Here is a 23,988-nt window from a genome sequence, read left to right on the forward strand (position 1 = left end):
AAAGTCTCAGTCTATTCAGCCTCTCCTTATAAACCAAACCATCAAGTCCCTGTAGCATCCTGGTAAATCTTTTCTGCACTCTTTCCAGGTTAATATCTTTTCTATAATAGGGTGACCAGAATTGCACACAGTATTCCAAGTGTGGCCTTACCAATGTCTTGTACAACTTCAACAAGACGTCTCAATTCCTGTATTCAAAGTTCTGACCGATGACACCAAGCATGCCGAATGCCTTCTTCACCACTCTGTCCACCTGTGACTCCACTTTCAAGGAGCTATGAACATGTATCCCTAGAGCTCTTTGTTCTGTAACTCTCCCCAACGCCCTACCATTAACTGAGTAAGTCCTGCCCTGGTTCAATCGACCAAAATGCATCACCTCGCATTTATCTAAATTAAACTCCATCTGCCATTCGTCAGCCCACTGGCCCAATTGATCAAGATCCTGTTGCAATTGAAGATAACTTTCTTCACTATCCAGTATGCCACCAATCTTGGTGTCATCTGCAAACTTACTAACAATGCCTCCTATATTCTCATCCAAATCATTAATAGAAATGACAAATAACAGTGGGCCCAGCACTGATCCCTGAGGCACACCGCTGGTCACAGGCCTCCAGTTTGAAAAACAACTCTCTACAACCACCCTCTGGCTTCTGTCAAGAAGTGAATGAATGAATGAACACTGCTCGACAATCACCAGGTTAGAGCATTCTCTTCCTGTTGGGGAACACTTCAGCGGTCACAGGGGATAAGCGTTCTCCAAGGCGGCCTTCATGACACACAACAACGCAGAATCACCAAGCAGAAACTGATCGCCAAGTTCCGCACACGAGGACAGCCTCAACTGGGATCTTGGGTTCATGTCACACTATCTGTAACCCCAACGACTTGCCTGGACTTGCAAAATCTCACTAACTGTCCTGGCTGGAGACAATACACATCTCTTTAACCTGTGCTTAACCCTCTCGCCACTCACATTGTCTGTACCTTTAAGTCTTGATTACCTGTAAAGACTCGCATTCCAACCATTAGTTTGTAAATTGAGTTTGTGTCTTTATATGCCCTGATTGTGAACAGAACTCCCACTTACCTGAAGAAGGGGCAGCGCTCCGAAAGCTTGTGGCTTTTGCTACCAAATAAACCTGTTGGACTTTAACGTGGTGTTGTGAGACTTCTTATTCTGTCAAGAAGCCAATTTTGTATCCATTTGGCTACCTCACCCTGGATACTGTGACATTTAACCTTATGCAACAACCTACCATGCGGTACCTTGTCAAAGGCCTTGCTAAAGTCCATGTGGACAACATCAACTACACTGCCCTCATCTACCTTCTTGGTTACCCCTTCAAAAAACTCAATCAAATTTGTGAAACATGATTTTCCACTCAAAAGGCCACATTATTGAGTTCGGGGGTTGGGGGGGGGCGGGGGGAGGAGTGCGGTGGGCGGGGAGGAGAGCAGGGAGGGAAGAGGGAGTGCAGGGGAGGGAGGATGAAAGGGGGAGGAAAAGATAGAGAGGGTGCGGTGGGGGGGGGAAAGAGAGAGGGAGGTTTTGTTGGGAGAGTATGTGTGGGGGAATTGAATGGGTTTGGTGGCGGGGTGGGAGGAGAGTTTGGGGGATTGAGAGGAGTATGTCGGGTTCAGAGTATGTCCATACTTCTGGCTTCCTCCGTCTACGGTTCTCATTCCCCTCACATGCCATCATGCACGTTCATTTGCTCTCACAGGGGTGGAGGGTGGGTGACTAAGTAAGCATGCTGAGACTGGGATTGAACCAGAGACGCGCACTCTCATCCTATTACACTCTAATATTTATCTTTATTCATTACTCATCGTTTTGTGTTTTTGCTCAGTAAGCTGTTTGAAGTTATTTTTTTAATAATACGTCATGTCGTGCTGAACTTTATCTTTCTGAAATTTGCTCATCGATCTCTTGAGTGAGAAAGATTTTGAAATGTCCCCCCACTGCCGCCGCCAGGTGAAAAGCTTGAGTAAGCTTGCTGTATACAAGCTTGTATGGACAGAATGCAGGAACCAGAATCATCAAATAGCAGCAGGAATTGGGCAGCTGCAGTGTGGGGTGGGTGCTGTGAAACAGGAATTCAGATCGAGCTGGGAAGGGGAGAATGGTTTATCAGTTTCAATGAGACTGAATACAATTCAAATTGAATGGAGAGAAGAAAGAATGCCAATGTGAGCCAGGAGAGGAGCACTTTCTGTGGGGGAGTAGGTGGGTACAGTATTATGCAAGTCATTATTGGCCAGTGGATATAGCCACAAGGTGAAAGACCGGTCTGGTTTCTATTCTACAAATCATGGGTATCTCTTGTACCATGAGCACATTGGAGAGGCTGGAACAACACAAAACTAAAATTTGGGATGGATTTTACTGCTTTCAGGTTTTTTTTTAAAAATCAGCCCATTAATGTTTTCCACAAGATTGCTGGTTTTACCCCAAAATTTCAAAGAAACGTTTAAAAAAAGGCAGGATTTGGCCATTCGAGCCTGCTCCGCCATTCATTATGATCATGGCTGATCATCCAACTCAATAGCCTGTCCCCACCTCCCTCCCATATCCTTTGATGGGCAACAATGACGTGATACTTGATTGGAGGGTACATCTCAACAGTTGAGGGACTCTTACAAGCCCCATTGTGTGCCATGTCCCACTCAATATGGGGCACTTTGGATGTTTTTGGATAAATCAAGACTTATTAACTACTATTTCCAATCAACTAAGCTGATGTGAAATTTACAGGGCAGATTGAACCCCTGGTGTTCTTTTTGTTCAATTTCTTCACATTTCACATCCAGAACTGAGCCACCTACAAATACTTCATTCCATTTACCTAACCGTGCCAGGAAAACTCTCCTACAACAGCCAATCACATTTAAATACCAGTCAAAAGCAGTTAATTCAGATTTGACTTGGCCATCTGCTGTAGAAGATGGCATGTTTCCTATATTTAACCAACGAGGAACATTGAAATCTGAGGGCAGATGATGCACTCCAATATCTTCATGAACGTTAGCTATTTCTTAAATCAGCAACACTACTCAATTTATTTTTACAATTGGCCAGTCTGATTTGATGTTCTACTTCCCAAAACTTTATATAAAGAATAGTACAAAGTTGTTTCTGAAATGTTTAGACAAATGAAAACAAAATGATGCACTTCTGACTTTGCTGTTGGTTGGGAACTTGACTTGGTGGGTCTGGTTTCTATTCTGGGTATCTCTTGTACCATGAGGACATTGGAGAGGCTGGAACAACACAAAATTAAAAATTGGGACTGGATTTTACTGCTTTCAGGTTTTTTTAAAAAATCAGCCCATTAGTGCTTTCCACAAGATTGCTGTTTTTACCCCAAAATAACAAATGGCAGGATTTGGCCATTCGAGCCTGCTCCGCCATTCATTATGACCATGGCTGATCATCCAACTCAATAGCCTGTTCCCACCTTCCTTCCATATCCTTTGAAGGGCAACAATGGCGCGATACTTGATTGGAGGGTACATCTCAACAGCTGCAAATGGCTCAGTGAAAAAGTGGTTAGCACACTCCTCCCAAAACCACACCCATTGCAAAATTTAAAGTTGGCATACCCTCAGCTCTGTCAGTTCCACATAGCACCATTCACTTTCTCTGAGGAAGAACTGTTCTGGTGTCTATCACAGTAAGAAGTCTCACAACACCAGGTCGAAGTCCAACAGGTTTATTTGGTAGCAAAAGCCACTAGCTTTCGGAGCGCTGCCCCTTCATCAGGTGAGTGGGAGTTCTGTTCACAAACAGGGCATATAAAGACACAAACTCAATTTACAAAATAATGGTTGGAATGCAAGTCTTTACAGGTAATCAAGTCTTAAAGTTACAGACAATGTGAGTGGAGAGAGGGTTAAGCACAGGTTAAAGAGATGTGTATTGTCTACAGCCAGGACAGTTAGTGAGATTTTGCAAGCCCAGGCAAGTCGTGGGGGTTACAGATAGTGTGACATGAACCCAAGATCCCGGTTGAGGCCGTCCTCATGTGTATGGAACTTGGCTATCAGTTTCTGCTCAGCAATTCTGTGTTGTCGAGTGTCATGAAGGCTGCCTTGGAGAACGCTTACCCGAAGATCAGAATCCTTTCACAACAGAATGTTTCAGATGAGAAGATGATGAAGAAATCCAGGCATTTTGTGATTTTGTGTCTGTGTGGAGTTTGAACATTCTCCCCGTGTCTCCGTGGGTTTGCTCCTCCGGGTGCTCCGGTTTCCTCCCACAGTCCGGACGTTGTGCGGATTAGGTTGATTGGCTATGCTAAATTGACCCTAGTGTCAGGGGGATTAGCAAGGTGAATGCGTGTGTATGCGGGGGATAGTGCCTGGGTGGGATTGTGGTTGGTGCAGACTCAATGGGCTAAATGGCCTCCTTCTGCACTGTAGGGATTCTATGACTACATGTAACCCCCACGACTTGCCTGGGCTTGCAAAATCTCACTAACTGTCCTGGCTGTAGACAATACACATCTCTTTAACCTGTGCTTAACCCTCTCTCAACTTGCATTGTCTGTACCTTTAAGACTTGATTACCTGTAAAGACTTGCATTCCAACCATTATTTTGTAAATTGAGTTTGTGTCTTTATGTGCCCTGTTTGTGAACTGAACTCCCACTCGCCTGATGAAGGGGCAGCGCTCCGAAAGCAAGTGGCATTTGCTACCAAATAAACCTGTTGGACTTTAACCTGGTGTTGAGAGACTTCATACTGTGCTTACCCCAGTCCAACGCCGGCATCTCCACATCCTGGTGTCTATCCACAGCAATATCACCAATGCACTTGAAGAAAAACATATTTCTAATGATGCTACATATTGTGAGCACAGAGATACTTGCTCTGCCTCCACACAGTTTTATTCCTGTGTAGGTATAAACATAATTCATGGTGTTTGCTGAACAAAGACTATATTGAGTCATCGGCAGTTTACTTTATTTGTAGCTGGCTTCCATCATTCAGCATAAATAAAAGAACAAGCTTGTTACCAATACATAGAAGCAAGTGAACCCAACAGCAAAGGTTTTTACTGTGTATAAAAATAACCTGAAACAGAACTCAAACAAAAAATACATCTCAGCTTCTTCCACTGGCTTAAAAGGAAATGTATTGTGTGATCTGACACTATGGTATACAGACCAGCTCATCCCTAATTCAGTCCCTAGTCTGGGAGTATTGTGATTTCAGTAAGAGTTTTAACAACACCAGGTTAAAGTCCAACAGGTTTATTTGGTAGCAAATGCCATTAGCTTTCGGAGCCCTGCTCCTTCGTCAGATGGACTGGATATCTGCTCTCAAACAAGGCACACAGAGACACAAAATCAATTTACAGAATACTGATCAGAATGCGAATCTTTACAGCTAATCAAGTCTTAAAGATACAGACAATGTGAGTGAAGGGAGCATTAGGCACAGGTTAAAGAAATGTGTATTGTCTCCAGACAGGACAGCCAGTGAGAGTCTGCAAGTCCAGGAGGCAAGCTGTGGGGGTTACCGATAGTGTGACAATAACCCAAGATCCCGGTTTAGGCCGTCCTCATGTCATCAGGAACTTGGCTATCAGTTTCTGCTCAGCGACTCTGCACTGTCGTGTGTCGTGAAGGCTGCCTTGGAAAACGCTTACCCGAAGATCAGAGGCTGAATGCCCGTGACTGCTGAAGTGCTCCCCCACAGGAAGAGAACAGTCTTGCCTGGTGATTGTCGAGCAGTGTTCATTCATCCGTTGTCGTAGCGTCTGTATGGTTTCCCCAATGTACCATGCCTCGGGACATCAACTCGGCCAACGTTGTCTACTTGATATGCTGCAGGAAAGGATGTCCCGAGGCATGGTACATTGGAGAAACCATGCAGACGCTACGACAACGGATGAATGAACACCGCTCGACAATCACCAGGCAAGACCGTTCTCTTCCTGTGGGGGAGCACTTCAGTGGTCACGGGCATTCAGCCTCTGATCTTTGGGTAAGCATTCTCCAAGGCGGCCTTCTCGACACACGACAGCGCAGAGTCGCTGAGCAGAAACTGATAGCCAAGTTCCGCACACACGAGGACGGCCTAAACCGGGATCTTGGGTTCATGTCACACTATCGGTAACGCCCACAGCTTGCCTTCTGGACTTGTAGAATCTCACTGGCTGTCCTGTCTGGAGACAATACACATTTCTTTAACCTGTGCCTAATGCTCCCTCCACTCACATTGTCTGTATCTTTAAGACTTGATTAGCTGTAAAGATTCGCATTCTAATCAGTATTCTGTAACTTGATTTTGTGTCTCTGTGTGCCTTGTTTGGGAGCAGATATCCACTTCATCTGATGAAGGAGCAGCGCTCCGAAAGCTAATGGCATTTGCTACCAAATAAACCTGTTGGACTTTAACCTAGTGTTGTTAAAACTCTTACTGTGTTTACCCCAGTCCAACGCCGGCATCTCCACATCAGTATTGTGATTTGCCAGACTGCTCCTTGGTCTCTGGAGATAGCAAGAGATAAGTAAATACACAAGCATAGAAATAAAATTGGCCCACGATTCGCATTTTTTACTGTATCCACACACACACACACCCCCCCTCCCCCCACAAAAACCTTCGTTGTGAGGTGTGCATACTTGCGTATGAGGGAGAATAGGTTCACATCTGGCAGTAATGTCCTCCACACAAACCGCCAATAAGCATTTCCGACATTCAATAATAGAAGTCATTTGAACAAGGTAATAAAGGGATAGCAGAAGAGGAAGGAAGTGGGGAGAAAGAAAAATAAAATTCTTCACATCTCAGCTATCACTGCATGCTGCTGTGAGATAAACTTTGCACCATGTTAACTGAATAGGTTGTTAATGGTCCATTAACGTACTGGTTTCCCAGCATTGCATTTGGGGGCGGGTTCCCAAATGATGCTATGGGGAATCCCTCTGGTTCCCAGGTAAGGGTTTGCCTAGCAGTTGCTATCTTCCTTCATCCAGACAATTGTGCTGGGCTGGGAACCATCCGACAGCAGAGACTAAAATCACTAACTTTGGGTGGTTCTGGCAGTTTTACCCTGAAAGTTTGAAGGAAACAAAACACTTGTAACTCCAGAGTAACTGTCTAAACACCTAGATCCAGTCTCAAGGGAGGGAGGGGCGGCACGCACACACCACACCTCCCCCCGACAACACACACCGCACCTCCCCACACACACACACCCCACCCCCTACACACACACTTTCAAGAAGGGTAGATTCATTCAGAGTAGCAATCCGACAGAGATCGCCACTCTGAGGAAGTTACCTTTCCAATGTCCCTTTCCAATCTTGTTTCAAGCACACCGAATGGGTGTAGAGCATACAAATTTACTTCAGTCAACAGGTCAACAGTCAACTAAATCCCCCTCTCACCTTAGCCAAGAGTCCGTCCTGCAAAGTTCTTCTGAATAAAGAACAGCATTGCATGAAAAATGTATTAAGTTTCAAAGCAGGATACATGGTCCCGACCTCAACCCAAAGAGTATCCAATCAGAAAATCTCTCTTGTCATTTTTACCAAAAAACTCAACTTACAGAAACCATACAGAAACTATAATCATTGTTTTTGGGTTTTTTCCCCCTACAAATGATTATAGAATAGACAAGACTGGGACTAAAAATTGGATTGCATCCATTTTCAGGCGTGGGAGTTGCAAGTTGTAATTAGCCCTCTCCCCGTATTGCTGAGGTAGATGGATTGTAGTGTTCGGCTGAGCATGACCTGTGCTGCTGCATGGCTGAATGCCCGACAGGGTACCTAGAAGTGGTTAGCATATGCTCTAGCTATCTTGCAGCTCTTAAAGGTAGTCTGCCTTTCTTAAAGGGGAGATGCTGACTGCCTGTAGTGCAAGTGGCTGTAAGGAGAAGCACAGCATAATGAACCAATGGCCAAGTGAGGGGAGGGGGACTCCCAAATTTTTGGAGTTAGTGCTGGAGGCGTTAATCCAGAAGTCAACAGGAGAAGAGACCACATTTCGTTAGGAGATCAGGAGGTCCCCAAGGGACAAGCAGGTGGCAAAGGAGGTCAATTCCCAGAGCCTAGGCCTGAAAATCTGGCAGAAGTGCTGGAAGGAATTCAATGACCATATGCAGGTGCTCAAGGTCAGTGAATACATTTTCAAAGAACATCTCCTATTGACCACAATAGGAATATCTTCTCCTGCTCAATGTGCCTCATGCCCACTCATCTTCTGCACTGTAGGGATTCTATAAAAAGTAGTGACAGAGGTCATTGCAGTCAAAGCCACTAAGAACATTCAGGATGATGGTATGCACCTAATTTATGGATTTTTCTCAAATCATACTTCACCCTCATCCCGCTATCTGGAATGAAGTGCAAGTTGCAGATTTTGTGTGACTGTCCATAAGCTATTTGTGAAAAGCATCCGAGGTAGAAGCATGCAGGTGGAAACAATACCGACTGGATAACTGTGTTGAAATCTCAGCCTGTATCCCTAACATGGAATGTATATTGTAAATATCAAGAGTGTTGAAACTGTAGAGGCATCTCAGAATAGAACATGCTATGTGGGGAAAACTTTAATTTTATTAAGTTTTCTGTAATCAATTTGAAATGTTTTGCAATGTAGCTTTGCAAATTTTATGAAGAGTAAATTTCTAGAAAAAAATATTTTGCTTAGCAGTAAGTATGGTTGTGCTTTCATCATCCCAGTATCAAATAAAAGCACACAGCATGTGAAGTAAATGTTTAAATTCTCCTCCCCAAAAATTCACAAATGATTCTGCAAAACACTTCACAGGAATGTAATTAGGCAAAATGTGACCCGTGGGCAAATAACAAGAGAGAAAGGGGCTAAGGGAAAGAGAGAGATGATGGGACCAGTGAGCAAAAGTGACCAAAGAAGTAGATACCGAGACGACAAAATCTTTCTATTTCCCCTTCCATTCCTCACCACAATTGTTAAGAGATCTTCTACGATCAAAAACTCCTTCCGCTAAGATTCAAACACTCAGATTAATATTCACAAGTTCATAAGATATAGGAGATTTGAAATTCAGGACCATACACAAAAAAAAAATCAGGTAAGCCCTTCCCCCCAAGTGATAGTAGCTTTTAAACTTCAGACCTCCATTGGTGCATCATCCAGGAACTGACTTTCTGGTTAATTAAATGGCAAATATTAAAAGATGGTAAACTTGTTTCACCCACACTAAAATACTCTTGGCCAGGATTTTCGACTGCCCACAGGGATGTTGAACAGGCACGAGTACATTTTGGAACTGGCCCTCCCAGATGGCGGATCAGCGTCCTCAGTATTAGAATTTTCAAAGCAAGGGTGGGGAATTGGGAGCAACTTGCTTCCAATTAACATCTTGTTGAGCTCCTGGAGGAGTTTGTCATTGGGATGGGGAAGGCCAATATTTCAACTCTAAATTGCCAAACTTGATCTGTCTGGAGAACGTTCGTGCATAGTTTCTGGGTTCATTGCGGGAAAAGAAAAGGAATTTTTTTTTTAAATAACAAAGATTTTTGGTGCGAGGGAATTTTGCTCTGGATCAGATGCAACATCATTCACTTGGCTGCTGCTGTGCACGGTGAGAGTGGTGGCCCTCCGAGAATCTGCCTCTCTTTGGTGACTCCAATGTGGCTGCCATCTGCCTCACTCTCTGCAGGCAGCTCCTGCCTCCTGGCAAAGAGTATCTAACTCACCTCCAGCCCAAATAGGGCACTTACATTTGACAATTACAAGTGTCACAGATGCAGCACAGGGTCGAGTTTCATAAATTATCTATGTGTCGGGTTTCCAACCCCAGATTTAGAATTAATATAAATTATCTGAGCGTCAGCTTCCCAACCCCAGATTGAGAATTAAGTCTCTTGTCTCTCTCTATCCATTGAAAGAAACTGGAAGAAAAATTAATTCTTCGATCAATTAAATTTGAAACATTAATTCTCTCTTCCCTAAACTACAAGGAATTAACACCTGTACAGCTCCTATTCATCAACTGAAAATTAGCACATTGCCTGCATTAAATTCTGACAGCAGTTTAAAACATGCACTACTACAGACTGAAGATCAACGTCTAATTCTGATAGTTTCATGAAAAGAAGCTGTAGTACAAGGATACATTTTTAAAGAATGCACAGGAAAATTGTCACAAGAACTAAAGACCCCAACACGACCATGAATAACCTGGTTTAAGGAGCAAATGTACAAGAGTATTGTTAGTGTGAATAACCCATGTATGCAGTTATTCCTTAATTCTCTTCTGTTTTATATCTGTGCACAGCTACATTGGAGAAAGACAAGAAAATGAATAGTTTTTCCATTTCAGGCATTCAAAGACACATGTTACACAAACTCGGTCTGTGCTATCTCTGGCTTTTCTATTTTCCATTCCTGCGACACAGCCTCTCTTAAATTAGGCCAATGATAATCTAATTGAGACCAGTTTTGCATTACATTATTGCCCTCACCAGTCTGGACTCGACCTGGACTCAGACAGAGGTTTGAAGGATTGTGTATTTCATTCTCATCTCTTTATTGATTTCATTGGTGTTTGAGCGAACGAGAACAGTGCTCGAAAATGGGACAATTTTCAATTTTAGACACATACCATCAGGATTCTATATATTACTGACGATATGCAGGGTAAAGCTTCCTTTACTCTGCTTCAATTGCATGCCTTAATCCAAGGTTATTTAGTAAATAAACTAACTTGGGGCAAGGTGAAGGAATTTTTGCTCCAAGTCTAATCAGTGGCCTTAAAGACTATATTTTTCCACTTCAAGCCAATACATAAAGCCTACATTTGCAGAATATGCTTGCATATAGAAACCCTACAGTGCAGAAGGCGGCCATTTGGCCCACACCAGGCCCTATCCCCACACATTTACCCCACTAATCCCTCTAACCTACACATCCCAGGACACTGTGGGCAATTTAGCATGGCCAATCAACCTAATCCACACATCCTTGGACTGTGGGAGGAAACTGGAGCACCCGGGAGGAAGCCCACGCAGACACGGGGAGAACGTGCAAACTCCACGCAGACAGTGTCCCAAGCCAGGAATCAAACCCAGGTCCCTGGAGCTGTGAGGCATCAGTGCTAACCACTGTGCCACACATATGATCCATCGGCTTTCTTTAAATGATACAAAATTTTAAAAATCGTTTGGCCAATGACCTATACATAGTCCCTGGGGGAGAAAAAAAGATCCATAGACATAATATTGCGTACACTGCCATGTTGTGTGTGATACTGGATAAAACACACTTTCTAAAACAGGATTGTCTAAAATTTCCCAATTCCTAAGTTATTCACAATTAAAACCATGCGTCATGTTCCCTGGGAACCTTTCTTGTACGTTTTACATCTTCATACTAAGAGCTTTGAACACCCATGGGAGAGTTGTGATGACTCATCTCCAAATAGCTGTAATGCACTGACGCAAGTGGCAACAGGCATTTTTTGCTCAAATCTTTTCTGCAACTATATGATATTTTTGTGGCATATCCATTTGATAGACTGTAGTAACTTAGTGTATGATAATCAAATTCCACAAGCAGTTAGATATCATTTCTACTAAAAAGCACAAGGAACACACACCCCAGATTACAAAACGCTTTTAGAAAGTAATTTTAGAAACAATACCACACACCAACAAACATGAGCTACAAGCTTGAATAATCTTTCTATTCCCCTCAACAGTTCGTAAGAAGACACAGCTCAAACAGCAGCTAGTTAAGTTTTCACTGCGTACTCAAAGATGCAGAATAGGAAATAAATAACAGCTCAAATTGGTAAATTTTATATTGGTGCAGCCGGAATGTTGATTCTGGGAAACAAACCTCGATGATCCGACAGTAGGCGTTAAAACTATTACATTCAAATTCAGTTCCTTTATCCCAAACCCAGACTTGGAGAAACAGGTCTCCCAGAATCAGAACTTTAAAAAAGTGGACAACGCATAAAGGTAAGAATCTATTACAAATTCAGTTTGATTATTTGTTGCCAGTTTTAGACAGGAACACATGTAGGTGCTATGCAAAAGCTAACAGAGCTGATCCTGTTTTAATTTTTAAAAATTCATGTATGGAATGTGGGCGTTACTGGCAAGGCTGGTATTTTATTGCCCATCCCTAATTGCCCTAGGTGATGGTGGTGGACTTGCTTAAACTGCTTCAGTGCTTGCAGTGAACAAGTTCTCAAGGCGAACAAATGGGGTGCCAATCCTACAGAATCCAAACAAGTCTTTTGTGCTTCCCACTTCTTCCTGATCTACAACTTCACAGACATCAGCTACCCTCCATCACCTCATGCAAGTGATGATGCACACAAGTTTGAGCGTTGAAGGCTATCAACTGCTGATAACATCACAGCCAAAGAAAGAATAATCTCCATCATCTACCCATATTTGCAGCAAAAAAAAAACAATGAATACTGGTAAGGAGTGGTTCGTTTTTACAACCCAGGGCAGAGTGACCTGTTTCACATCTTCAGTGTCTTCCTAATGAAAATCAGCCAAGTCAACAGAGATCAGATTTGGGATTAACAGATAGCAAGCCTGAGAAAACATCCTGCTTCCCAACAGGATTATCACTTAATTCGTTAGCTTCATTACTTTTTACCAGATAGTTGCTATTATTTAATATGATGACTACTAATAATCATGGGTGGCATGGTGGCACAGTGGTTAGCACTGCTGCTTCACCAGAGACGTATGTGTGTGCATGTGTGGAGTTGGCACATTCTCTCCATGTCTGTGTGGGTTTCCACCGGGTGCTCCAGTTTCATAGAATCCTACAGTGGAGGAGGTGGTCATTCAGCCCATTGAGTCTGCACCGAGAACAATCTCACCCAGGCCATATTCCCGTAACCCCGCGTAGTTACCCTGCTAATCCCCCTGACACTAAGGTGTAATTTAATGGCCAATTAATCTAACTCGCACATCTTTAGACAGTGGGAGGAAACCCACGACAGTCCAAAGATGTGCAGGTTAGGTGGATTGGCCATGATAAATTGCCCCTTAGTGTCGGGGGACTAGCAGGGTTAATACATGGGGTTACAGGAATAGGGCCTGGGTGGGATTGTGGTCAGTGCAGACTCGATGGGCCGAATGACCTCCTTCTGCACTGTAGGGATTTTATGATTCTACAATAAAAATTATGAATCTAATTAGATCACTCTGTTGAAAAAAGAGAGACTATGATCTAAGTACTGGTTGGAGATCTTGCATTTCATCTTCTAGTGTGCTAAATAAGATAACACAAAGCAACCACTGGGTTTTGACCAGAATAAAATTAACGAGCAAAAGCAACTGTCTGACAAACGCACAACAATTCCCAGAACCATTCTCAAATCAAAAATCACTGCAATATTGCAAGCATTATTACAATAAGTCAAAAATAAACATTATAATGTATTTTAGTCTTGTTAATTAACTGGGCGAGTGAGAAAAATTAATGTGCCGTAAATAAAGCAAGCAAATGTACACATAGTATTGTCATATCAGACACTAGATACACATTTAAATCAGGAAATTGTGCAATATTATCTCAATGGCAAGTTTATGGTATCAAAAAATATTTAAACAATCACCATGTTTGATTGCCCAATGATTTAACACAAATTAAATATGAAGCCAGGACAATCCATTTTTCCATCCGTGTTACCAGTGTGTCATTGAAGACACCAAAACCCCATTCATACTTGGTTACCCTATACAGAGCTGTTGCTTTACACAACTGAGAGCACAGTCATTTCCCCAGACCAACCCAACAAGTAATACATTCCTTTGCTATTAATCACTGGGCCAGCTAATTGATCTGGAACTTATAGGTTAAACTGAAACACAACAGCCCACCTGAACAATTACCTCAAAAGCTCAATGCACCAACTGTTGAGCATTAATTTCCTTCATCTACTTGACAAAAGAAATAGGCAGCAGTTTCCATCCAAAATGTACTTTCAAAGATATTCTCCACCACCCCCCAGTTTAAAGCCTGTAGCTAAATCAAGTCAATCTGACCCAACAGAAAAAAAAGTTAACCCACTTGATAATTATTACTCTAACACAGAGCAGATGCAAACTTATAACATTGTATTCCAGTTGAAGAAAAGGGCCACGTATCGTAAACCACCACTGTATAGATACACATGAAAAACTACTGGCTTATTACTGTTATCTCTACAGAAGACACAGTCACACAAAGTTTTAACAGCACTTTCATAAATTAACAGATCCCATTTGCCAAATCAGAGGCAACTTGCATAAAGGCATGCAGATCATGGCTTTAAATATACTGCAAAACACTTACCTTGTGTTCAACTGAAAACTCTTTCTTTAAAATAGGGATTGTTAAAAAGCTGTATAACGAGTTATTTATCAGGAACACATTTAATAAGCTTTTCAGTACTCAGTGCTTGTGCAAGAGATAAGCAGTTACAGTACAGCAGCTATTTTGAAGTGAACTGTGGAGGAGTTTACATTAGAACTCTGGGAGTGGCCAGCATATTAAAAGGAAAGTTAGCAAAGCATTAAGGGAAGGATGATGGAATATTGTTCATCAATACACAAATCATGTGAACCTGGTCCCACCGGATAATTTATCAACTGCTCTGACCTTTCCTAAACTCAATCAAAGAAACACAGAAGATAGGATCAGGAGGCGGCAATACGGCCCTTCGAGCCTGCTCTGCTATTCATCTAATTATCAGAATTAATTGAGCTCTGTAGCTTACTCAAAAAGTAAAATAAATCTTTAAATTTTGATGGTAAGTCACAGAACACCAACAAACAATAAATCGTGAAATAGAATTCTAAAATCCAAACCAATATGAAAATTAGCATTAAAAATTCTTTCCTGAAATTTAGTATCTAACAGTGCACCAATGAAAGTATAGTTTTTTTTAACTTATTCGTGGGACGTCGGTGTCAGTGGCCAGCATTCATTGTCCATCCCTAGTTGCCCTCGAGAAGGTGGTGGTGAGCTGCCTTCTTGAATCCATGTGCTGTGTGTTGACCCACAATGCCGTTAGGGAAGGAATTCCAGGATTTTGACCCAGTGACTGCGAAGGAACGGCAATATATTTCCAAGTCAGGATGGTGAGTGGTTTGGAGGGGAACTTGCAGGTGGTGATGTTCCCATTTATCTACTGCCCTTGTCCTTCTAGATGGAAGTGGTCGTGGGCTTGGAAGGTGCTGTCTGAGGATCTTTGATGGTGAATTGCTGCAGTGCATCTTGTAGATGGTACACACTGCTGCTACTGAGGTCGATAGTGGAGGGATTGAATGTTTGTAGATGTGGTGCCAATCAAGCGGGCTGCTTTGTCCTGGATGGTGTCAAGCTTCTTGAGTGCTGTTTGAACTGCACCCATCCAGGCAAGTGGGGAGTATTCCATCACACTCCTGACTTGTGCCTTGTAGATGGTGAATAGGCTCTGGGGAGTCAGGTGGTGAGTTACCTGCCACAGCATTCCTAGCCTCTGACCTGCACTTGTAGCCACTGTGTTTATGTGGTGAGTCCAGTTGAGTTCCTGGTCAATGGTAACCCCAAAGATATTGACAGTGGGGGATTCAGTGATGGTTACACCATTGAATGTTAAGGGGTGGTGGTTAGAGTGTCTCTTATTGGTGATGGTCATTGCCTGGCATTTGTGTGGCGTGAATGTAACTTGCCACTTATCAGCCCAAGCCTGTTTGATAGTAAATAACTTGAATATCACTGATAAAAGATATTTTATTGAAGCTTTTCATCTTGTACTCATCAGGACAATTGCAAGAATACCAATGTCAGGGGAAACAACAACTTTATACTGTATGAGAAGGGAGTGCTGCTTGGTTGCCAATGGACTCTCATTGCCATGGAGAATGCAACAGTTCATGGTGATTGACAGTTAATTACCAAGCACTATTTGAAAATTTAAACCAGGCAACTTGACTCTGATAGGTCGAGGCATTTTCCCTGAGGAATGTACCAGCAAATCGCTATCACCTATTTTGTAAGTATATTCAAGACTGAGATAGCCATATTTTTAATCAGTAAGGGAATCAGGGGTTGTGGGGATAAGACAGGAAAGTGGAGTTAAGGATTATCATATCAGATCAATCATGATCTCATTGAATGGTAGAGAAGACTCGATGGGCTGAATGTCCTACTTCTGCCTCTAGTCTTATGGTCTTAAAATACAGGATACCACATTAAATGGACTTGTCAGCCTTTAGTCCCATGAGTTTGCCTAGCACCTTTTTCTCTAGTTAAAAGTTTCTCTCTCCTCTGTCACAATTTTCCACTTTTATTGAGGTTTTGTCTGCGACTGTGACAACAGATCCAAAATATTTGTTCAAATTTTCTGCCATTTTCTTGTTTTCTATTATTATTTTGCAGTCGCGTCTTCTAAAGAATCAAAGTTTAGACAGTAGAAAAATTGGATAGAATTAAAAGGTTCTTAAAATGTTGGTAGTACACAAAATGGAAAATTCAGTCCAGAAATGATGCATCTTCGGTTACTGGGGGAGTTATGGGAGGAAATTGAAGAGGCTTTGGCCACAAATGTCCAATTCTCCACCAATATGGAATTGATAGAAGAAGACTGGAGCACTGCAAATGTTGCAGTCCTGTTCAAAAAAAGGGGAGGTATAAACCTGGCAACAACAGGTCAGTCAATTTAATATCAGTGTTTGCAAACATTTGAGGTAATAATCAGAGACTAAGTTGTTACCCAAAAGAATATGGTTCAATAAATGACAGCAAACACGGATTTATTAAAAGTATCAAATGGTCATCCAGACTCGAAACGTTGGCTCTATTCTCTTTCCACAGATGCTGTCAGGCCTGCTGATATTTTCCAGGGGAAGCGATGGTATAGTGGCATTATTGTTAGATTATTAATCCCGAAATTTAGCTAATATTCTGGGGATCTGGGTTCGAATCCCACCAGGGCAGATGGTGGAATTTGAATTCAATAAAAATATCTGAAACTACTACTGATGACCATGAAACCATTGTCGATTGTCGGAAAAAAATGATCTGGTTCATTAATGTCCTTTAGGAAAGGAAATCTGCCACCTGGCTTACATGCGACACCAGAGCCCCAGCAATGTGGTTGACTCTCAACTATCCTTGGGCAACTACGGATGGGCAATAAACGCTGGCCAGCTAGTGACGCCCATGTGCCACAAATGAATAAAAAGTATTTTCTGTTTTTGCTTCAGATTCCAGTATCCGCAGTAATTTGCTTTTATTCCGTTAGAAGTATGTTTGACTAATTTGATAGAGTTCTTCAAAGAAGCAACGGACAAGGTTGAGAGTTGTACAGTCGATGTTATGTACATGGACTTTCAAAAGGTGTTTGATAAAGTCCACAAAATTGAAGCCCCTGGGTTAAATAGACAATGATGTGGAGATGCCGGCGTTGGACTGAGGTAAGCACAGTAAGAAGTCTCACAACACCAGGTTAAAGTCCAATAGGTTTATTTGGTAGCAAATACCATAAGCTTTCGGAGCGCTGCCCCTTCGTCAGATGGAGTGGTTATCTGTAGATAACCACTCCATCTGACGAAGGGGCAGCGCTCCGAAAGCTTATGGTATTTGCTACCAAATAAACCTGTTGGACTTTAACCTGGTGTTGTGAGACTTCTTACTTAAATAGACAATGACAACATGGCTACGAAATGGGCTAAGAGGCAGAAGCAAACTGTTGTTCTTTCAGACTGGAGAAAATTATACAGTGGTTGTTAACTGTATCAATTACAGAGAAAGGGCATTGATTACATATATTGAGCATATATAAAGAGACACTTACTGACAAAAATTGAGAGTTAGGTGATATATATATCTGTAATGTTTCACTCTGTGAATAAATCTATCCAAAGTAAAGATTGGCTCTGGATTCTTCCCTTACCAACTGGATATCGGAAGTATAACACAGTGGTATCCCAGAGCCCATATTAGGACCACGACTGCTTTTGACACAAGTTAATGGTGTGAACTTGGTTTTACAGGGCATAATTTCATCATGTTTGTAGATATCAAACTCCGAAATATAATAAACAATAAAGTGAATAGTAACAGATTTCAGGAGGACATAGAATGGTAGAAGCATGGTAGATGAAATTTAACAGAAGTATGAAATGATACGTTAAGTAGGAAGAATGAAGGGAGGAAACATAAACTATGGTATAATTATACAACGGTTCAGGTAGAGAGAGAGAAATGGACCTCAACATACATGAATAATCCAAGGTGGCAGGATAACTTGAGAGGCATGTTAAGAAAATGGATATCCTTGGTTTTATAAGCAGAAACATAGAGTACAAAAGGACTTTAAAGTAAACCACTTAAATTACTAGTTAGGTGCTTCCCTTAGTTGAAGGGTCAATAACAAGGGGGGCATAATTTTAAGGTGAGGGACAGGAGATTTAGAATGAATTGGAGGAAAAATCCTTTCACCCAGAGGGTGATGGGAGTCTGGAATGCACTACCTGGGAGGGTCGTAGAGACAGGAAACCTCACAATCTTTAATAAGTACGTGGATGAGCACTTAAAATGTGCATAACATTTAAGGCTATGGGCCAAGTGCTGGAAAGTGAGATTGGTGTAGATTTAGTGTAGCTTTGTCAGTGCAGACTCAATGGGCCAAAGGGCCTCTTCTGTATTGTATGACTCATGTCCACGAGGGAGCAGAGAAGATCTACTAGAATGGTACTCAAAATGAGGGACAGTTATGTGGAGGGACTGGAGAATCTGGGGCTATTCTCAGAGCAGAGAAAGTTAAGGGAGGTCTAATGGGGTGTTCAAATTCATGAAGGATTTTGATATGGAGTGAATAAGAAACTGTTTCCCGTGGCAGAAGAGTTGGTAATCAGAGGGCACAAATTCAAGTAAAAGAATCAGAGGTAAAATTAGGAGACTTGTCTTAAATAAATGCAGAGTTATGATGATCTGGGAGTGCTACCTTAAAGGTTTGCAAGTGGATACAATACTTCAAGAAGGTAAGTGAATAATTATATGAAGAGGAAAATATTTGCAGGGCTATTTGAAGACGGCAGAGGAGTGGAACTAAATAGATAGCTCTTTTAAAGAGTTTCCTTCTGTACTACATTATACTGAGTAACACAAATAAATTACTTTTTCATCTGGAGGAGCTCCGGGACCCTGGATGGTGGGAAGGGAGGATATAAAGGGGCGGTGTGCACCTCCAGCGTTTGTTCGAGAAGGTTATGGGTGCTGGTAGAAGGAAAGAAGCTCGAGAAGGGAAGATGTGACAGAAACGGAAAGGTAAGACCCGCTGATTAGGGAGGCTGGTGGGTGGAAGGGGAGGACAAAGATGGTTCTGGGATGGATGAGCGTGGAAATGGGACAGACATGCCAACCACAGTGGAAGGGAATGCTTAGCTAAGGCTGAAGTAGACATTTTTTGGAAGGTGGCATTGTTGGAACAGATTTGCAATAACATGCTGGGCATCGTACAAGTATTAACCTGCTGCTAAAATGAAACCATGTATCTCTACAGCCACAGGGCTAAATAGAGTATAAACACAGCCAGCGATCAGTTACACTTGGACAAATATTGAGATTAATAAAAAATATATTTTCTGTTAGTTGCGAAGTTTGTCAGTAGAATGATGGGGCTTGTAAATTCCTAATTCCTCCCTACGGGCCAATAAAACAGTCGAGAAATAACTAACTCTCTTTTATATTTTGCTTTGAAGTGTAATAGGAAAGTTTCCATGTGTTTCAAATTCTGACAGGCGTATCAGAACACAATACCTGAACAAATGCACAAAATAGAGCACGGTTTTACTAATACTAAAGTCATTTTTAAGAAAGCTTGGGACTTGCATTAAAATGAATTGTAACATAGATATATAATTTTTAATATAAAATTAGCAGAACATTTAATATTAACCATGGTAGAAGAAACCTAGATGCAGTAACCTACAGTAGTATCTATAGTACAAAGAGGCCATTTGGCCCATCGAGCCTGCACCGACAATAATCCCACCCATAATCCCACATATTTCCCCTCCTGATCCCCCTGACATTAAGGGGTAATTTATCATGGCCAATCAACCTATCCTGCAGATCTTTGGCGTGTGGGAGGAAACCGGAGCACCTGGAGGAAACCCACGCAGACACGGGGAGAAAGTGCAAACTTCACCCAGACAGTGACGTGAGGCCTGAACCGGGGTCCCTGGCGCTGTGATGCAGCAGTGCTACCATGCCGGTGAAGAGTTACATTAAAGCAGTGGCCTATTTAAAATGTCAACCGGTACAAAAATTACAATTAGGAGGAGGAAGGTATCACAAACTAGGCATACATAATTTCAAGTAGCTGAAAATTTCTAGTTCCTTACCACTTGATCCCAAAATCATTCATTGGTACTAGCGGAAAGCAACTTCTTCCAATCTGCCTTACACCGTTAGATCTGATTCAACTATATGTTGATGAGGTAATATTTTACCTACGGAGGTAGACCCCCTCCTTTTAGCTTAAACAAGATACCAACAATGTCACAGTGATTACTGCAGCAGAATCTGCAATTACACCATAATACACTTAGTATCCATCAGAAGCAGCATGGGTAGCAGAATTAGTAAAACCATTTTAAAGATTTTTTTCTTCAATCTGTACAAACAATGAACGACATGAACAAGGTTAGAAATAAGGAAATCCATTCTGGCCAATCTTGTCGCAATGGACTAGAAAATTAAAAGACAATGCAAATATAGAACAGGAAAGGTGAAAAGCTTGCAAAATGCTTTTACATTCAGGTTACCAGATTGGGCATCAGCAGTCTATTGGCATGCTTAGATAACTCTACAGTCTTTATTTTATGCAGAGGCTTGGACAATACAAGCGAGTCTTCACAATTGATCCTGCAGATTCAACCTGCAACAGGAGAATAGGGGTGGGATATTCCCGCCGCGATCACCCCAGAGCCTGAAATTCTCACCCGAGGTCAACAAACCCTTGAATGGTCCGTGCCCCACTCGCTACGATTCCTGTGGTGGGTGGGACAGCAAAACTCTGCCCTGGGGTTTCTATTCATTAAATATCAAGAACCTGATAAGTGCACTTGTGTGGAGTTTACACATTCACCCAGTGTCTGCATGGGTTTCCTCCGGGTGCTCCGGTTTCCTCCCACAGTCCAAAGATGTGCGGGCTAGGTTGATTGGCCATTCTAAATTGCCCCTTAGTGTCCCGGGATGCATAGGTTAGAGGGGTTAGTGGGTAAATATGTAGGGATATGTGGATAGGGCCTGGGTGGGATTGTGGTCGGTGCAGACTCGATGGGCCGAATGGCCTCTTTCTGCACTGTAGGATTCTATGATTCACTTGCATGTTAATTACACAGGTGTTTGCATACCTTAAGATGTAGGATTAGGTTTTATGAAACATAACGATACATAGAACTGTTATCCAAATGTAAAATTTTTAAAAATCAAATTCTCAGAACAGTTAGCAAACAGGAAAAATATCCACCAAAATGAATTTCGATAACTGATTTTTCGAACTGAATTTGCAAGAATGAGAAAACCAACAGAACAGGGACTACACGTGACTTCTCAACAATGAGCTGGAGAACATTTGAAAACACTGATGTAAAGGTTAGGTAAAATCCCTTTATGACTACTTACCAGAAGCAATTTGATTTTAAAAATGCCGTAAGCTTTTGCAACAAAAGCATCCTTACATACATCTACAGTAAAAATGCAATTGCTTCCTTAATTATAAACTAGGTAACAAGTACAGCTTTATAAGGTTGATTTGCATTAACTCAAGTTACCTTGCCTCTGTCCTTAAAATATATTCTTCTTATGACTCCAGCATTCCTTGGAGTAAAAGTGTTTCTTTTTGATGAGAAAAGGGAGTTAACAGTTTTTGCAAAATCTTAAGGACACATCCCATACATCCCGTCCCTGCATTCGTTAAATCAATTTTGCGAAACAAATATTTATCTATGTAAAAAATCTGTCTTAGGTTGGATATAAATTAACGCCACTCATTCTATGACTGAAAATGTAAATTCTTACCAAACACGCTTATTCATTTACCGAACAGTGGCAGCAGAAATGACTACTCCAGTATTGTGCTGTTTATGACTGTTCAGTGAAATCTTGCTTCAGCTGCACGTGCCATCAGCTGTGCTCCCTGAACAAAAGTACATTTCTTATTTGTTGGCAAACATACAAGGGGAAAGGGTTTCAAGCTAGCACTTGGGGGCAGATGTCTAAGCGCCAGAACAGCTGGGAGACATGCTCGCCATTCAATAAAAAGACTTTCAGATTCACTGAGCCATTTTTAGCCACAAGTTGGAGAACTGTACATAAAAAAGAAACAACTGTTCACTATCCTAGCCACGGACAATGATCAATAACAGCTTAACAATCAGTCTACAGTACGTCAACTGTGCTGGTACTAAAAGCAACCACCCTATAATTAGACCAAACATAAAGCATTGTGTTGTTTCTGCAACCTGATCTACTGAAGAAATCCTCCCACCTCACGTTTGAGGCATCTGCAGAAAATAATACACGACTAAACAATTGAACTATCAGAGCCAAGATTAAGCTTTTATAATAATCATTTTTCAGTTTTAAAATTCAGATTTGCTGTAGGAACATAAGACTTAGGAGCTGGAGTAGGCCAGTTGGCCCTTTGCATATGCTCTGCCATTTAATAAGAGCACAACCAACGCGATTGTGGTCTCAACTTCACTTTCCTGCCTTGTCCCGTAATCCTTGACCCGCTTTGTCTCTCAACAATCTAACTCAGTAATGAACAAATTAATTGATCCGGCTTCCACTGCTTTCTAGGGAAGAGGATTCCACAGTCTAATGACCCTTTGGAGAAAATCTCCATCTTAAAAGGGAGATCTCTTGTTTTTAAGCTGTGGTCCCTAGTTCTAGTCTCCCTCACAAATGGAAACATATGCCTTGTATCCACTCTATCAAGTCTCAAGATCTTGTATGTTTCAATAATCATTCCTCATTCCTCTCAAACTCAAATAGTTAAATGCCCAACCTGTTTAACCTTTCTTCATAAGGTAAGTCCTTCATCCCAGGAATGAGTCGAATGAATTTTCTCTGAGCTGCTTCAAATGCAATTATATCCTTTTTCAAATGAGGCCAAAACTTGTACATAGTACTCCAGATGTGATCTCACCAAGGCCCTCAGTAAAACTCCCTTACTTCTATATTCTATTCCCCTTGCAATAAATGCAACCATTCCCTTTCCCAGTCACTAACATTACATTTCATCTGCCAAATTTCTGCCCATTCACTTAACATATTCAATACCTCTCTGTAAATATTTTAACCTTCACTTGACAACTTGGTAATTTTGCTACGTTTCCCCTCAGCATTAAGTCTATGTTTTCTTTTCAGTGTCACAAATAGGCTTACATTAACACTGCAATGAAGTTACTGTGAAAATCCCCTAGTCGCCACACTCTGACGTCTGTTCGGGTACACTGAGGGAGAATTTAGCACGGCCAATGCACCCTAACCAGCACGTCTTTTGGACTGTGGGAGGAAACCGAAGCACCTGGAGGAAACCCACGCAGACACAGGAAGAACGTGCAAACTCCATACAGACAGTGACCGGGAATCAAACCCAGGTCCCTGGCGCTGTGAGGTAGCAGTCCTAACCACTGCGCCACCATGCCGCCCTATTGTATAACAACAGTGCACTTGCATTAGCTACCAATTAACTTCCTAATTGTTGGAAAGCGCTTTTATCTTAATTTGGCTGGTGGAAATTGGGCACTTCAAGGTGGAAGAAACCACAGGTACAGACTTGTGCTAGACCATTCCTTGGCAGAACATTTAAGTAGAACTTTTTAACACATATTTAAACCAGCATGTTTCACTCAACTTTTAGACCTTTTGTATTGCTATTTCCATTAAATGATATTTAAAGGCATTAAGAGGTGTCATCCTTCATTTTACACAGTTAAGAATGGAATGGGTGATGAAAACAGG

General features: G+C 41.8%; 1 protein-coding gene across 5 annotated transcripts in view; it reads right to left on the minus strand.

The window, feature by feature from the left end:
• hdac4 (histone deacetylase 4) overlaps positions 1–23,988 on the minus strand; it is a 444,296-nt gene that overhangs the window by 321,441 nt on the left and 98,867 nt on the right. The window contains exon 1 of one of the 5 annotated variants that reach the window (XM_078229098.1): positions 22,039–22,058. The exons of the other annotated variants lie outside the window; for them this stretch is intronic. The gene's annotated coding sequence lies outside the window, so the exon portion shown is untranslated. Of the gene's footprint in view, positions 1–22,038; positions 22,059–23,988 lie in introns of those variants that run through there. 5 annotated transcript variants of the gene reach the window in all.

This window comes from Mustelus asterias, chromosome 14, assembly GCF_964213995.1.
Source record: "Mustelus asterias chromosome 14, sMusAst1.hap1.1, whole genome shotgun sequence".
Lineage (NCBI taxonomy): Eukaryota > Metazoa > Chordata > Chondrichthyes > Carcharhiniformes > Triakidae > Mustelus > Mustelus asterias.